Source organism: Canis lupus, chromosome 6 (assembly GCF_003254725.2).
Source record: "Canis lupus dingo isolate Sandy chromosome 6, ASM325472v2, whole genome shotgun sequence".
Classification (NCBI taxonomy): Eukaryota; Metazoa; Chordata; class Mammalia; order Carnivora; family Canidae; genus Canis; species Canis lupus.
In genome coordinates, this window is record NC_064248.1 from 45,916,342 (window position 1) to 45,929,788 (window position 13,447).

Sequence of the window (13,447 nt, forward strand, 5' to 3'; positions counted from 1 at the left end):
CCTGCTGAGCCAAAGGCAGACATCCAACCTATTGAGCCACCCAGGTGCCCGAGGGAGCAATTTCTAACTACAGTCATATACATGTATTTTTAACTATGGCATAATATATATTTGTATATGTTATATAGACATATACTATGTAATATATCCTTTATACACATATATGTATGATAAATGCATCTATCTCTTTTGAAACTTAAAGTGGCAAAAAAATAGAAAATGTTAATTGAAGGCAAATTATCTTCATTTATAATAGCATCTATTTAAAATCCCTACTTGGGTCCTAAATCGACATTTTAAGTTTGATACTAAATAATATGTTCTTCAGCATAATAATATGAGCAGGTTGAAATTTAATATATTTCCAAGGAAGCATATATAATTCATTCTTATGAATACTTAGTGGGAAAAAAAGATAATTTGTGTAATTATTTAGAAATGAAATCAAAATGAATAGGATTCATATCAAAGCATGCCCATCAATTTTTTACCTTCTTAAATTCATAGTTATGATTTGAGGTGACTAAGGTAGAACTTAAAAGACATATATTCTAGTTTTTAATTTGCAAAACATTACCTGATTTAGAAGATGGGTGATAGTAGTAAGATCATTTGCAAAAATTATAAAATGACTTCAACTAATATTATTGTGCATATGTGTTAAAAGGGAATATATGGAATGAGGATGTAATATGTATCTTTTTATATTTTTTCTTCAAGGTGAATATAAGACATATCGGAGAAAGACTGATGTGGTAAATGTGCATTATTTTAAGGATCATAAACTTCATTATATTCATTTTCTGCCTCTTCTCAATCAGACATATCTTCTCTGCTATTATGATTAATTGTGCAGAAACACACAAGATTGACAGTGAATTAACCACAGTTGTCGGTTTTTCAGTTACATAAAGAAGAAATCAGACGGTACTTAAACACTTCAACAATATATCAGACAGACAATAAAGCAAAAAGCTTGTGTTAACTACTTTGGTATCAAGTTGATGAGGTAAAATTATTAATTGATGGAATTTTTCAATTATTTGTTAATTACCTTTCCCTTCACTTAATTTGTAATATTTTTAAAAGAATAGTTTTATGATATGGCTGTGTAATCAAATGGCATGAATCTTTTGAGTGTTCATAATAACAATATTAATTTGAAACAGTAAATAAATCTAATAGTATGTCAGGTTTTTGTAGCACCTCCTAGTTTTAAAGACTTTTCATACATTTCATACATGTCAAAGTTCTTCAAATCACTGTGAAATTATGTAAAAAATGCAAATGAAAATAAATGAGACACAAAGATATGTATTTAATTAGGTAGAGTGAGCCTAATAGACACAATGAAAAACTCAGAAAATCTCTAAGATGTGACAACGGACACTGCCTTTCATGAGAAAATACTTCCTTCTAAAAGGTCCTAGGCTATATATACTTTATATGAGATAAATGGGAGAAAAGAAAGAATTAGGTGAAATATGTTGCTTTTTGTAATTTTATGTTAAACTGAGTGATAATAATCACAAACAGTATCTTAGAGAAGTGAGTATTTTTTATGAAGTCAATGGTGAAGTCTTTGGTGAAGTCTTTGAAGGAGAGAGGTGCTTGATTTTGAAGTACATATGGTGATTTACATAAGTAAAGATCAGGGAAGTACTATACCAATAAAAGTAAAAAATAATTAGTGATTACATGAGGAAGTCAGTGAAGGATCTAGGTTGGGACATATGAGCTATGGAGTAGGCAGGAAATATAGATGAGTAGGTGCATAACTGGATTAAAGATGTACTCATCATGCACTACATCTGCTGATGAAAATACCTTTATTTATGTGTAACTGATCTAATCTCCAAGGCCAACTCAGGGGGCAGCTGGGAATACTTAATTTTACTCTAATCCACTAAATGCATGTACTTCAAAGGTTGGCCTAAGTAATGTTTATTCTCTGAGTTGTTTATCTCTCTCTCTGTTGCTCTCCATGGTGATGTGGAATATTGACCTCTATGTCATCCTTATTGACAGCAGAAGAGAAAGAGAACCTCAAAACCTCACAGAGTCCTCATGTTGCCTGATCTCTGATGTGGAGTCACCGGTCTGATCTACTCTGTGAACTAGTAATCTCTAAGACATAAATGGTCTTGATCACAAGCCCTTTGCAGGGGGTTGCTGCTGAATCTGTGAATGGTGGAATCTGTGGCCTTATGTCTTTATGCAGAACTAATGTAATCCATGTCTGACTTGCCCATGTCTGACTTTAGCCATCACCATCTTCTAGCCATTAACCAGCTCTTGCCCATGTCTAGGTAATCACTGTTTCCAGTCCCCTAGCTTAGGCTTTTTCATTCAATCCTTGTTTTAACCTGCCCTCATGCACTTCTGGGGATTTTAATTTCTGCTATTTTCTGTATTATTAATTGGAAGCATTTGAGAATTTTTCCCAAATTTGGGTCTAATTCAAGCCAAAGGAGAATTTTATGGTGACTCCGGAAAATGATTTAATAGTTGTCTTCACTCTACATAATTATCTTATCCTGCCAAATTAACTTTGAGATAACTATGAAGCTATTCCAAATTACTATTAAGGGGATCCCTGGGTGGCGCAGCGGTTTAGCGCCTGCCTTTAGCCCAGCGCGCGATCCTGGAGACCCAGAATTGAATCCCACATCCGGCTCCCGGTGCGTGGAGCCTGCTTCTCCCTCTGCCTATGTCTCTGCCCCTCTCTCTCTCTCTCTCTCTCTCTCTCTCTCTCTCTGTGACTATCATAAATAAATAAAAATTAAAAAAATAAACTTAAAAAAATAACAGATTACTATTAAGAATGAGATGCTATTTCTTCACAGATTTAGATTACATTGATGCAAAAATCTCAGGTCTTCTGTGTTTCATTCATTTCACTTAAAACTTTCTTTCAACCAAACCAAGAGAGTGGAGAGAAGAAATACACAGATCAATCTGCCTTTCTAGTTCTCTTTTTTCTCAAAAGTTCCTTGGGACAGAAAAGGACACAGTAACTCCATCGCAATTCCCGTATTTTGGGGGACTTTCTTACATAAATTTCATGTTAGGTCATTAAATTTGACCCTAACATATTAGTCACAATTAGTAATTTTAGTCCATTTTTCAGGTAAGAACTTTAAAGATTATGTCTTGCTTCAAAGTTCTCTGTATAATGTTAGTGTTGAGTCGATAACCACTTTTTATTTCATTCCCACTTCAACAGTTCTCCCAGCTTCTCTCTCTTTCCATTTCTGTCTCCTTGATTCTAAAGCAGGTAGACTTCTTGAATTAATGGCAGAAATGTATACACAGAATGTAGAAGATGAAAACATAATGATATATTTAAAATATTATTCCAGGGATACCTGGGTGGCTCAGCAGTTGAGTGCCTGCCTTCGGCTCGGGACAAGATCCTGGAGTGTGGATAGAGTCCCATATCGGGCTCCTTGCAGGGAGTCTGCCTCTCCCTCTGCCTGTGTCTCTGCCTCTCTCTGTCTCTCATGAAAAAATAAATAAAATTATTTTAAAAATATCATTCCAGTTGCAAGATATTACTGTTAGGTTAAAGTAAGTGAAAGACATGCAGGATGTCTTATTATTCCCTACAACTTCATGTGAACCTACAATGATCTTCAAATAAGCCATCTCAATTGACACAGAAAAAGCATTTAACAAAATTCAACATCTTTCCATAATAAAAACACTCAACAGACAAGGAATAGAAGACTAGGTCCATATAATAAAAGCTATACATGAAAAGCCCACAACTAACATCCTTCTTGATGTTGACGAATTGAAAGTTTTTATATAAGACAAGAATATGGCGAGGATGTCACTGTCACCACTTCTATTCAATATATTACTAGCAGTTCTGCCAGAGGAATTTGGCAAGGAAAATAAATAAAAGGTATCCAAATTGGAAAGAAAAAAAATACAATTATCTCTGTTTGCAGATGATGAGATCTTTATATAAAAAACCATAAAGATGCCTCCAAAAATAAAAAGCTGTCAGAACAAATGAATTCAGCAAAGTAGCAGGATTCAAAATTAACGCACAAAAACTGGTTGCATTTCTATATACCAATAATAAATAAATTGAAAAAGTAATTAAGAAAACTACTCAATACAGAATAGTACCAAAAAGAATAAATACTTGGGAACTTACCAAGGACGTAGAAGACTTGTACAGTGAAAAACAACACAAAATTGCTGAAAGAAATTAAAGGCACAAATAAATGGAAACATATCTCACGTTCATAGAATGGAAGATTCAATATTTCTAAGATATCAATATGACTTAAAGCAATCTTCAGATTCAGTACAACTCCTATTAAAATCCCAATGATGATTTCAGCAGAAATAAAATACTCCATTATAAAATTCATATGGAATCTCAAGTTGACTCTGCATGGCCTAAACTATCTTGGAGAAAAACAAACCCACCCTTACTGATTTCAAAACTTACCACAAAGCTACAGTAACCAAAACAGTGTGATACTGGTTTTAACAGAGACCAACACCACAGAACAGAGAACCCAGCAAATAAACTCTCACATAGTCAAATGTTTTTTGACAAGGATGCCAAGACCACTCAATGAAGGAAGGACCATTTTTTTCAATAAAAAATGCTGGAAAAACTGGATATCCACACACATGAGGATGAAGTTTGACTCTTACCTAATGGCATCTACAAAAATAAACTCCAAGCAGGTCAAAGACCTAAATGGGAGACCTAAAATAAACTCTTAGAAGAAAATAGAGGGCAAAATTTCATAATATTGGTATTGGCAATGCTTTCTTAGATATGACATAAAAGGCACAGGTATCAAAATAATAATCGGATAGACAGAACTTTATGAATTTTTTTCTTAAAAATTGTGCATCAAAAGACACTATAAAATATAAAGGCAGACCACACAATAGTGGAAAATGTTTGCAAATCATATATTTGGTAAAGGATTAATATCCATATATATATATAGTTGTAGTTATTTATATATATATATAAGAAATATAAATAAGAATATATATATATATGTATATATATAACTACAAAATCTCAACAACAGAAAAACAAAAACAAACCCAGAAACATCCTATTAAAAAATGGGCAATGGAATTGAATAGAAATTTCTTTAAAGAAGGCTTACAAAAGGACAATAAGCACAACAATAAGATGTTCAACATCACCAATATTAAGGAAATGCGCATCAAAACTAGAATGAGATTATCACCTCACACCCATTAGGATGGTTCCTGTCAAAAAAGAAAAAAAAGAGAACAAATGTTGGTGAGGGTGTGTAGAAATTGAAACCCTTGTGCACTGTTGTTAGGAGGTAAAATGATATAGCCACTGTGGAAAACAGTATGGCCTCAAAAATAAAAAATGCAATATTTATATGATTCAGCAATTCCATGTTAGAGTATATACCCAATAGAATGTAAAACAAGATTTCAAAGAGATATTAATATACTCATGCTTATAGCAGCATTATTCACAATAGCTAAAATGTAAAGCGACCGAAGGGTCCATTGTTGGATGAATCTATAAGAAAATGCTGTGTATGTGTACAGTGGAATATTATTCAGCTTTAAAAATGAAGGAAATTCTGCAATATATTACAACATGGATTAAACTTGAGGACATAATGCTAAGGGAAATAACTACATATAGGTAAATACTATATGGTTCCACTGTGTGAGGCACTTAAGAGTAGTCAAAATTATTATTATTTTTTTAGAGTAGTCAAAATTAAAGACAGAAAATATAATGGTTGGTGACAGCGCTGTGAAGAGGAAAATGAGTAGTTATTGTTTAATGGTATAGAGTTTCAGTTTTATTTTTTTGAGTTTCAGTTTTATAAGATAAAAACATTATGGAAAAAGATGGTGGTGATGGTAGCACAACACTGTGAACGCATTTAATACCATTAAACTGTACACTTAAAAATGGTAGAGATGGCATATTTTATGTTATGTGCATTTCACAACAAAAAGAGTTGGATAAAAATGAATAAATATCTTCTACGCAAAGCAACATGAATACATCACACAAATGGGGCACTTGGGTGGCTTGGTGGTTGAACATCTGCCTTTGACTCAGGGTGTGATCCTGGGTCCTGGGATCAAGTCTCGCATCTGGCTCCCTTTGGGAGCCTGCTTCTCTGTTTATGTCTAACTCTCTGTGTGTCTCTCATGAATAAATAAAAAAAAATCCTTTAAAAAAAATAAATCCCTCAAACATACTGCTTAGTAAATGAAGCAAGACAACAACACAGTTTAAGTTTCAAATTATATAATGATCAAATTAGACCTTGTAAACTCTTAATGTTTAAAAATTGTGCTAGATTTAAAGCAATAAAGAAATGTAAGGAAACAAGTATAAAAATTGTGATTGTGATCACTTTTTGGGGAAAAAGAGAATAGGAAGTAGCATGAGATGAACTTCATGGATGCCATCAATGTTACTTTTATTTTATTTTTTTTACCTGATTGGTACTTACATTGGTGATTGCTTTATAATTTATTGCTCAGCTGTATGGATATTTCAGTTTTGTTTAGTTTTCTGTATATGTGTTTGTCCTGGGTGGTCTCTTGGAAGTTCATCATCACTTTACTGTCTTCCAAAATTTGTCAATGAGAAGCAATCTCACAAAATTTATATATAAGGAGAGAAGAGGTGGCCATGGCAGGTACAGATATGAAATTCACAGTTGGCTTTCTGGATAACTGTTCCCTTTTGTGGCCCAAACCACAAAATTTGTGAAGACTTCCCAAAGATCCTTATAAATTGCAGCAACTTTCTAGAGAGTTATTAAGAACCATCTGTCTTCATACTGCTGGCTGAAATTGTTGGTAATGACTCCTCTGACCTTTGCTATTTTTGGAATATATAGAGGCTTCTGCATTCTTGAAGAAACCTTGACTGAACTCTATCTGTGTCATCTAGATCTATATATATATATGGGTTATATATATTTCATATTAAGTATCTTGAAATATTTGTAGCATGTTGCCTTTTTGAAAATCTTGAAAATTACCGAGATAGTGAAAAGGAAGAACAATTCATAGCCATATGATCTACTATATGGGCCTTCTTGTTATATTTTAATTATTTTTATGTATGTATAAATGTATATATCTTAACTGGAGAAACGGAATTCAAAATTCACTGATAATTATTACATTTATATCTTTAAAAGACAGGGATAGCATGCGTACCGTGACCATGAAAATGTTACAGATTCCTGAGATGCTTCTTCCAGAGAAGATGTTTAATAGTGTAACACAAAAGGCATCATTGCATTCATGTTTCTTGCAAGGGGAAATCCATTTTAAATGAAGAAGTAATTCAGAATGATGTATAGGATAGAAAGTAATCACTCCACTGATTCATTATCAGGAAAACTTTATGGGAGAACACAGAAGCAGCAAGGTAACAGGCAGAGGCAGCTAATGAGAGCACAGAGAAGCTCAGAGACAGAGGAAATATCATGGGTATGGGTATGTCATTCTCACTGAAAAAGCACAGGGGTGGACATTCTCATCACTTCATTTGAAGCAGGGAAAATCTCTGGAGCAGAGTTAAAGAAAATTATACAAATAAATTAACAATGACTATATTTTAAAAGTTTGACCTTTATTTCAGAATAGGAGAATGTGTCTAAAGTGAACTAACAAAAAGGATATGGCATGCAAAATGAACCATTTTAATTTATTTCAAAAATGCAGAAAAAAACTAGAAACAAGTTTAACTGCACGAGAAAACAAAAGTAGAAAAAGAAAATAAACTTATTTTGGCACAATGTTGAGAATAAATTAGAAAACATAAAACATAAGAAATCTATATATGATATTAATATTAATATTAATATAGTCTTAAGCTTAAGATGTAGGAAAAATAGTACATAATTCTCATATGTATGCAATAAATCTCAAGTCTTTCTCTGCTTTCTATAGGAAAAAAACATTCTATATGAAAAGAACATTCATTATATTGCTACAGATCTCTGGGTCCCTAATGAATGCAGATGAGATTCTAGTACCCAGAATATCCACTGGATATAGACCAAAGGTTTTAAATATTCTCTCAAAGTTTGGGATGTGACTGAAAAGTCATCATGTTACATTTTGAACACCAGAGGTGTATTTTATAGGACTTTCCAAAGTATGTGTCATCAGAGTAGGTACTAAAAGGCTCAGCTTACAAAAAAAAAAAAAAATTATATAATTGTGTAAAATTTCTACTGTTATAATTATTTATACTTAATGCTGCATATTCATAGAAGAATCTATTTGAAAAGCAACTGTATTATTTTGAAAGAACAAACTGTAAGCCATTAATACACATTAACACATTTTTCCAGACTATTTTTTTAGATTAATGAACTTTACTTTAGAAACTCTAAAAGACCTGTGGAAATAGATGCCAGATGGGTATGTATTTATGGGAGAGATTACAAAAAAGGCAAACTTATGTGTCACCTACCAGACAGAGCAGTGCCTGGAAAGTCTTGAATAGCTATGGAGCAGAATGGTAAAACATGTGTCAAGGAAGAGATGAATTGAAAAAAAGGTAAAAGGAAAGAAGAAACAAACACTAATTTACTGATTTTTTCCCAGGACCGATTCTATCTAATTTATCAATGTTTTGGGGTACCTCATTCCCTGAGTATTAGTTTAGGGAATTATGTGAAATCTGGAAAAAAAAGTCACCAACCAAATCATAGAAACAAAGATCAGATTTGTGGTTGCCAGGTGGTGAGTGAGGGGCTTTGGGGAACTGGTTGAAAGTGGAGAAAAGGTACAAACTTCTAGTTATAAGATAAATTAGTTCTGGGCATGTAATGTACAACACAATTACTATAGTTAACAATACTGTGTTGCATATTTGAAAGTTAGCTAAGATAGTAGATCTCGAGGTTCTCATCACAAGAAAAAAATTGTTAACCATATTAGGTAAATGGATGCTAACTAAACTTATTATAGTCATCATTTAACAATATATAACTATATCAAATTATGTTGTGCACCTTAAATTTACACAATGTTCTATGTCAGTTATATTTCAATAAAACTAAGAAAAGGAATAAATGAAACAGAAATGATTTTTTTAACACTTAACTCTCAATTCATTTTGATGACCTTTCTACACCTGTTATATATTGTCACTTCCAAAAACTTAAAGTAGTTGAAACTTTTACTTTAAAAAACAAAGGTAGGGATGCCTGGGTGGCTCAGGGGTTGAGCATCTGCCTTTGGCCCAGGGCGTGGTCCTGGAGTTCTGGGATCCAGTCCCAGGTCGGGCTCCCTGCATGGAGCCTGCTTCTCCCTCTGCCTGTGTCTCTGCCTCTCTGTGTGTGTGTCTCCCATGAATAAATAAAATCTTTTAAAAAATAAATGAAAAATAAACAACAAAGGTATATAGTGGTCCTATGAAAACCCATTAGAAAGATCATGTACTGGACTTTTTTAAAAGTTATTTCTATTGTGAGACCGTGTAGCTTAAACAGATTCACTTTGGAAGTTTGCACTACACTACTAGTGGCAAGGGCTGTTATTGCAAAACAATTGAATTGAAGCACCAGAAATCAAATTTTTTACTCAGTGTTTGGTATGCCATACAAGTACACGGGGCAAGGTTATACAGGTGTCCTTTCTGACTTCTGAAAACTATTTCAAAAGTTGTTTCTCTCTTTTTGGTATGTTAAAGCTTGAGAATTTGCTGTCCTAGTGCTTTTGACACCAAACTAAGCCAAATTTACAAGGAAGTGAACACATCTTTCATCATCGGTTTAGGTCCCCTTAAAATTGAATCTACTGGGTATTTGCTATAAATAGTTGAAAATATAGTTGAAAATAGTATCCCCTTTTACTCATTTTAGACTTCCCAATTATAATTAGCTAATAAAGACATGTTTGTAAGATTTTAAAATAATGATTAGAAAACCAAAAAAATCTGAGAGCTAGCACTATTTAATAAAGGAAAGTCCACAATGGGAGTTGAAATAAAAATTCAACTCAGGAAAGATAATATTTGATCTCAGCAGATATTTTCAATTTTATAAAATGAATTAATCAAGTTGATGTCCTTTTTAATGTTCCAGGACTAAATTTTCTGTTTTATTATAATCCTGAGAATATGAGTCTTAGTGCTTACATTAATAGAAAACTACATTTATTTATTTATTAAAGAGTTTATTTATTCATGAGAGAGGCAGAGACATATGCAAAGGAAGAAGCAGGCTTCCCGTGGAGAACCCAATACGGGACTCAATCCCAGGACCCCAGGATCACCCCCTGAGCTAAGGGCAGAAGCTCAACCGCTGAACCACCCAGGCATCCCAAGAAAAAATACGACTAATAAAAAATGTATATATTGCTATGTGATACATATGACAACACTTAAAAAATAAAAAGAAAATTATCAAATAATAAAATTGTACATGAAAAATATATATACATAAAAAAATCTCAAAATATTTGAGGTAAAAATGATGGAAAGATATAATAAGAAAAAGATGTTTACATTTTGAATGTCAGAAACAAATAATTTTTTAAATTTCTATTTTAATAGCACAGGCATTTGCTTGAAAGCCTTATAACTTGTACTTAAACATTCTAATCTCATTTAATTTTTATCATAAAGCCCCTTGAATTATAACCCAAACTAGTATCTCTATTTTGTTCAGTCTCCCTTCTTAAACTTTGCACTTGAGAAAACAACAAAAAAATAATAACAGAACCCAGTGGTATATACTTATGGGAAAAACTTGAGTTTTTCTTTCTTTTGAAATGTATTTTTCACAAGTTTTACAAAGCTTGTGAAGTGGCTGTCATTTGAACTGTGTTTCTTTATCCTTTGGTATTGGTGCCTGGAGAAAGAGCTTCAAAAAAATGATAAAAAAAATAAAAGATTCTCCCAAAGATTTGATATCTTTAAATACTCCCACTTCTCTTAAGGCTACAAATTATAGTTCCAATATGCAGTCACTGTCTTCTACTCTCATAAATGTCCTCAGTATTGAGATACTGAATGTAAATGCAAAGTTTCCAATTGTGTTCTTAATTTTTCTTTCATAGTTTGTATGTACTATGCCATCTTTTTGCTGAGTTATGTAGCAGCTACCAACATTTTAGGGTTTATAACTACTTAACAAAGTTATATTTTTTTAATGAAAAGAGACATGTTCCATCATCAATAGTGCTTATAAAGAACTTTAAGTGAGGGAATAATGGTTAATATATTGAAATGTTTTGTTTCTCTTCACCCTCAAATTGATAAATTTATCTTAGCTAATAGATTACTTGAGAAATAAACATTTTAAACATATTACACAAATATTTAAACCACGTCCAGCACCTTTCGCATACAAGTAAGTAAAGACTGGATGCAGAAACCATTGATAATGAAAGCAATGGTATTTAAATGCAGCAACATCACTGAGGGATTGGCATTAGCAGTGATGGTCTAGAGGCAAGGAGGAGTCAAAGGTCTCATGCAAACAGTTGCAAGGATTGCTTTGTTTTAAGATTTATTTGTTTGAGAGAGAGAAAGGGAGAGAGAGCACACGCCTAAATGAGACGCAGGGAGAAGGACAGAGAATCTGAAGCCGACTCCCCACTGAGCATGGAGCCTGAAGCAGGGCTCATCTCATGACTCTGAGATCAGGGTCTGAGCTGAAACCAAGAGTCAGAGGCCAAACCCTGTGAGCCACCCAGGTGCCCCACAGTGACGGTTTTCTGACTCTGTGTAACAATCCCTTTCTCTTTGGGGTTTGCTGTTGGTGGCGCTTGTAATTTATTTATTAACTTTGATGAACTAATTTAGTGAAGTTTATTTTCCCCACAGTGTAAAACCAATCGTCAAAGAGGAGTCTTGTGTACATACACGCTAATCATAAATATGACAGTGGTTTTAGCACAGCTTTGTCTCTTTCCTTGATCTCCCGGTTATGTCGTCTGTTTCTGTTGGGATCAGATCCAACTGCTAACCTCCACTAATTTCCAGCTGAGCACCCTATTGGTTTTTACATAATTATTGGACTTGAGTTAAAATTAAGTCCCTTTATATGCATATTTTGAGATCAGTTTTTGTTCTGACCACAGGCAGCTTCTTTTTAGCTCTTTCCCTAGTTCTCTTTGGTAAAGTAGGTGGCTTGTGATTAATTTGTTGCTGTCAAGGAAATACAGCTTTATCTTAATGGCTTATCATCAAAATCTCCCCTTTGTTTTTTCTTTCTCTATAGCATCCCGAGGCTCGTACTTTCCCAAACTATATCCCAAATAAAGACAGTTCCCTTGAGGAGAGCTTTGGTGTTCTCTGTTCTTACAGCTTCGCCTCTCTCCCTGAGCAAAACTCTCGGAGGTTCTGTTCTGTAGCTGTGTTACGGGCAGGGGCCCACTTCTTGGGAAATGACTGTTTTGCTTTAAGCAGGGTGTTAAACGTAGGTAGCTAACCCTGGTCTTTTCCACCTGCTTCTGTCAGGACGGAACCTCTACAATATGAGTGAGCTAGTGGGGGCGGGGGTGGGAGGTGGGGGGGAAACAGGCCCAAGTATTTGCCCCTGCCACTTTGTAGTAAGGCCACTCACCCTTCAAATTGGGGTGGGTGGAAGAAAGAGGTCCCTGATTTATTGGTCACACTTGACTGAAGTGTAGCCTCTGCAATTTTACCCTCCTGCAGTTAGCCAAAGGCAGGGAAGGATGAAATACGCTGGCAGCCTGACTCTCCCAGAGATACCACAGCCCTTAACCAGGAGCCATGGGAAGACATGGGCCCCAAACGCTATGAGGCCTAGTAGATTTTTTTAAAAAACAGTTTCTTTATTTTCTGTATGTTCTTAAGATAACTTGCAGAAACTTTAGATTGCGTCTTATTTTATAATATTTAGTTGTTACGGTTATTCTGCTGAGATGAGGGCCGTAGAGCTCCTCATACAGCTGTCCTGGAAGAGAGTTCCCTCCAGAGTAAGTTTTAGCAGAGGACACTAATTACTTGTAGTTCTGAAAAATACCACAAAGTCTAAAAGAAATGCTCAAAATATAGCTCAAATTAGTATGTTTTTGACATGGAATGTTTAGAAGGCATGTTATAAACATACATGATTGCACTTATCGAGAAAAAATGGAACATAATCCCTCAATTCATCATGGAAGCATTTCTATTGTTTCAAATTTATTTCTGAAAAGAACTATTTGCACCAAAATCTTGATCTTTCTTAGTAGGGGTTCTGAAAATATCGATGTTAATGTTTTTAAAAAATCTGTAGGCATTATGACCGTAGTCATATATAAATGGTCATCTATAACATTCTTGTTATTTTCCATATGTTGATTTTTGACCTAGTTTATCAGGTAACTTCTCTAGAACTGTATCACCTTGAAGGAGTTTGACATGCCATCATCAAATATGCCACTTTGATGTATTGATAATTCTGAGTGG

General features: G+C 34.0%; 1 long non-coding RNA gene across 46 annotated transcripts in view; it reads right to left on the reverse strand.

Annotated features, from left to right (window-relative positions):
• LOC112640759 (uncharacterized) overlaps positions 1 to 13,447 on the reverse strand; it is a 62,374-nt gene that overhangs the window by 27,079 nt on the left and 21,848 nt on the right. For 17 of the 46 annotated variants that reach the window (XR_007411387.1, XR_007411385.1, XR_007411391.1 and 14 more), the window contains 2 exons: positions 4,169 to 4,212; positions 3,369 to 3,498 (listed from right to left, as the gene is read on the reverse strand). The exons of 9 other annotated variants lie outside the window; for them this stretch is intronic. This is a non-coding gene — a long non-coding RNA (uncharacterized LOC112640759). Of the gene's footprint in view, positions 1 to 3,368; positions 3,501 to 4,168; positions 4,213 to 7,394; positions 7,577 to 8,491; positions 8,525 to 13,447 lie in introns of those variants that run through there. 20 more of the 46 variants (XR_004816842.2, XR_004816825.2, XR_003124194.2 and 17 more) reach the window with 6 other exon arrangements.